General features: G+C 42.0%; 1 pseudogene; it reads right to left on the bottom strand.

Annotated features, from left to right (window-relative positions):
• Positions 1 to 1,647: 1,647 nt before the first annotated feature.
• LOC127184450 (coiled-coil-helix-coiled-coil-helix domain-containing protein 2-like) lies at positions 1,648 to 3,750 on the bottom strand (annotated as a pseudogene).
• Positions 3,751 to 5,018: the final 1,268 nt, after the last annotated feature.

Raw genomic sequence — 5,018 nt, forward strand, 5'->3', positions numbered from 1 at the left:
CCTTCTTTCTTACAAAGCCCTCCTCTTACTGTCTGAACTAATCTCCCATAGAAGATGCTTTCAAATGTGGAAATCTACACAAGTCTAGTTAAAGAAAGGTTCTGGTGCCACTTGCTACCTGCAGGGGTTGCTGCTTGCCAGGGACACTAACGTGAGAGTGGTCCCTCGCTACTCAAGCACTCGCTCGTCTTTCTTCTTCTTCTCTACTTCAGAAACTGGAGTGAACACTACAGTTCAACAGAGTATCCGTTTCCTCCAAAGAACAACCTCACAATAAAATAATGAGGCCGACTGGGCTTGCAGAGAGAAATGTTTGTTTGTTTGCTTGCTTGCTTGCTTGTTTAAAGGCCTCACAAACAGAATCTGTGGCCAGTGAAGGTCCATACTCAAGCTATAGAATAACAGTCTTGCTTTTTCTCGGGGTTGAACTAATTCTAACACATGTACTGCCAATTCCTTGGTGGAACATGCTCCAGTTGCCCATATTGGTAAATGTCTTTATAACAAGCACTGCATTTTCCTAGTACTCACTACTGAATAAAACTAACTGCATTAAAACATTATCTTACCTTTGGCTTCTGGAAACCCAAACTGAGAGGACACACAGCTTCAAATTTGTCTGTTCTGTACTAACTGCCCTTACCTCTCTCTTCAGAAACATCCACTGTACTCCAACCTCCTTGGATTCCATAGCATGAGCTTATAAAGCAGCCAATTCTCCATGTTTCATGTTCTGCCTAAAGCCAACACTCGCGCTTCTTGCCTTCATACTAGTAACACGCTCTTCTTCACTGAGATGCTGAAAAAATACATAAGAACACGATGTCCAGAGCCACGTGAGTCTTTAGAGGCAGGACAAGGAGGAGAGGCCCTCTTGATGCATTTGATGCTCATTAATTTGATGGCTCGGTCAAAAAAGAGTTGAAGGACTTTTCCAATAAAATTAGTGTAATAATGTTTGTTGGCAATGCAATGCATTCAACACATATGTGTTGACTATGAAGTATCCCCCATGGGCTCATGTAATAAAGGTTTTGTTCTCAGTTGATGGCACTATTTTGAGGGGCTCTGTGTCCTAGCACAGCGAGAGTCATGCCTTTATTACAACTTACCCCATCCTATCTCTATTCTTCCTGCCCCCTATGAAGTAAACAGACTCACTCTGTTCTGCATACTATAGTCAGCAATATATTTTGCTTCACCGTGGCCTAGAATTAATGGGGTTATAGGTTGAAAATGTCAGAAACCACCACAAGCTAAAATAAAATTTACTTTTTGTCTTAAATTGTTAATAGCAGTTCTTTTGTCACAATGACATAAAACAAATAACCCGAGCTTTTGGAAACCTAAGATAAACAGGATACTATATTCCAACAACCTCTGCAGATTAAAAGAGTTGTCTTTAGAGTTGTTGAACTTCTGGTAGGAATAAAACTAGGTACACCAATACTGGAAGCAACAGAAGCAGTATAATTTACACATATTAAATACTTATACCCAAAACCACATCTTCAAAATGTATATAAACATTAAATGCATTAAAATATTTGCCTTCTGCAAGGGAAAAATTGAAAGTCTTATAAATTAATCCCCAATTAATAATCAAATAATAGAATGGATTTTCCCAATTTTTTTCAAATAACTTTATATTAACTCACAAAGCACAATGCCAACCACTTGCCCAGCCACCAACACTACAAGCCTCAGTGAACATCTGCAGTTAGAACTCTTTTATGGCTGTTCTGAAGCAATGGAGCTTTAGAAATAAGGCTCCATACTTGCACTTACAATTTCGTAAAGCCAATTTACATTTCTTTAGTTTGAATTTCTTGATTAGATTAAACCATTGCCACAGCACGTCACTGAAGCCCTCACAGAGCTTGACGTCACTCTGGTTCTGGGCACACTCCAGAAACTGCTTGATCTCAAGAGAGCAAGGCCCACGAGACTGCTAGTGCAGGAGCTGGGATCCCTGAGGCTCCTGGTAAGTGGTGGTCCAGCACCTGGGATTCCTGAGGCTCATGTTAAGTGACGCCAGGCTTCATGAGCTCAGCCTTACCTCCTGCATTGAAGCCCCCAGTGATGGTGTGACCCAGGGTATGTTGCACCACAGAGTTTGCCATCTGGGCCATTAGGCCTGGCTGCCTGGGTGCAGCTGCAGGTGAGCCAACTGCAGGTGGTGCAGCTGCTGCTGGAGGCTGAGCTGCAGGTGCTCTTATGGGAGCAGCCCTCATTTGAGGAGCACAGCTGGCTAGAGGGGCTACCTGGGAAGTGCAGCTTCGGCTTCCACATGGCACCCTTCTTGCTAGTAACCTCTGTCTTCAGAGACGACTAACTCAGATTTACCCAAATTTATAGCAATTGTATGTGATCTGGGGAGTATGGCCAACTCAACAATTAAAGGATATGAGTAAATGAATGAATGAATGAATGAATGAATGAATGAATGAAATGGAACATTAAGAAAGTATGAAAGTGTATTGGTGCTAGAATTAATATACCTGGCTTCTACCCCTACCATTTACTGGCTTGATATAACCATTTGGATATGCCTACTTTTATAAGCACAAAACATAGGTAATTATCTGTCTCACAAAATCATTCGTTATGAAGGCTAAGTCAAATTAAGTCACCTTAGCAATCTCTAGTAACGGGTGCACAACAGGACTCAGTGACAGCTAAGACCTATCAAGTGGTTCATGGAGATGGTGTAGTTGTTTGGGGGTAGAGATGAACAGAGATCTTTACCAAGGCTCCTTTGCATTTCTAATACCAGTAGAGGAAACTAAAGTTTGTATTTCCAGGTACCAACTGGCGGCTGACGTTGCTCCTTCGTGGGAACCTCCCTTGAGTGGGGTGGCTGGGCTATCGAAACAGTGAAAGAAGGAAGCAATAGTTGAGATCGGTCTCTCAGGACATGTGAGCTACATGCCAAAGGCAATTCAAAACCATTTTTGCAAAGGTTTCTATGCTACCTGAAGTTTGTTGCTGGAGACTGCTGAGGACCCTTAGTGGGCATTGTGTTGGTCCTCCCTGGTGGGCAGAAGAAGGACGTTATTAGAAGGACACTAAAATCAACTGCTTGGGTGACAACTGGGGGTCAAATGGAGCATATTTAATAGGGCTGGCAAAAGCTGTGGCCCTGCTGGGCTCTTGCAACAGCCATCATAGTGTGGGTTTGCTCTGTGGGAGCACTATCTTTGAAGTAGCTTTTTAAACTAAGAACCATGTAGCCACTAAGCAGAGACATGGCTGTTTGAGGCATCATAGCATAATATTTGTCATCACCGATATTATGTCCCTGAGACACAGTCCGTACAGCATGTCAGAACCCTAACAGTTTAGGAATCCGCATGCATTATGAAGAATACCACCTTTCTCATGTTTTCAGTTTCAATGATGGACCCAAAAATATCAGCATCGTCTGAGTTACAAATATTCTTTTTAAAATAATGAAACTTGATTCAGTTAGCAACACATACATTAAACAAAACTATCATAAAAAATAGTCACAGTCTTTCTTGTATTTAGCTATAGTTCTTTATTTGGCTGCTAAGTATCGGGGAGCATTAGTATTGCTGTCAATTTAATGGAAGGCATTATAGGTTTGAATGGCAATGCAAAAAGCTATAGGTCAGTCATCCAACTCTGGGTTTCATGGACTATGGCGATGCTATGTGGCTGCTGCAGACCTTTCAGGTGCTCCTGCTGGGTGAGCTTATTAACAGAGCACTCGTTCTGAAAACGCATGAGCTAAACCTAGCAAGTGCTTAGCACCAGCATTCCAAAACTTCCGCACACTGCTTGCCACTTCCTCTCCAGCTTCATTACTGCAAAATAAAACAATAGATTGATGAAGGTGAGGACAGCTAGAAAAATACATGGAAGGCTATGCATTCATGTGTCGATATAGTGTCAAGAGTGAAAATAGTTTCTGCATCAGGCTTTCATCAGGAGGCTCAGCAGATCAGCTCTGGTCTCACAACAATATTGCTGTCTTTCCGAGCTGGTCCAGTCTAGAGAGTGCAATTCCAATCCCGCCTCCCTGCAGGATCTCATCTGTCTTTGTAGCATTGTCCTCTTCACTCTCTAAAAATTAGTATCTAAAATAAGAAGGGCAAGTGAGCTGGAAGTCAACTAAAGTCCAGCTTTCATATAAATGCACCATGGCATAAAGCAAAAACAGCCAAGAACTTCTCTCTTGTCTTTCCTTCTGCGTCGATTTTCTTGAACTTACAGTATTGCTATGCAAAAGAGGAGCTATTGCAAAAGGTCTTTATTTGTTCACTTCTGTTTGTCCCCAGTTGATACAGTGAGACTGTCTGGAACAGATAAGATAACCATGACTAACGAAGATGGATGTCTGCAGCAGTGAAGTCCAAGTGGACAAGAGAAAGCACCACAGATGAGATGGGAAGAAATTAATTTCCAAAACATAGTCTGATAGAACACTGTGATACAGTAACAATGGAGGAAATTACTAGCATTTTCTATTTCCAGGTGTTGACTCCTGAATGAAGATGACACAATCCAACATGGCCAGTGGAGAATGAGGGAGGCTAGTTGCTCTTTCATAAACAACCCTTTTGGCTTTACACTAGGTTACATCATGGCCAGGAACAGTGGCCCAAAAGACCTGTGGCTTGGAGCTGGCTCCAAGATGGGCCATAGTCTAAGGGCTCAAGGAAATCTAATTGCATTGTAAAAATCTATACCATCTGCATCCTTTATGATGAACGGTATTCAGTAGAATGGTAGAAGGAAGGAAGGAATGCTCTAAGGTAGAGGGGCAGCTCTGTGCAGTGCTAAGGCGTAGGGGCAGCTCTGTGGAGTGCTAAAGGGCTCAGCCATGGACTGCCATTAGCTGTGAGATAAGAACCAGAGCACTATTGTCAGAGATTCTCTGAGGAAATGACTAAATCACAGATCCTTTATATTGCTAATAAATGATAACTATTATTAATCAAACTTTCCTCAAGGTGTCATCATGTCGTAATTAATATCACAAATGATGTTTA

The sequence above is a fragment of the Acomys russatus genome, chromosome 32, assembly GCF_903995435.1.
Source record: "Acomys russatus chromosome 32, mAcoRus1.1, whole genome shotgun sequence".
Taxonomy (NCBI): domain Eukaryota; kingdom Metazoa; phylum Chordata; class Mammalia; order Rodentia; family Muridae; genus Acomys; species Acomys russatus.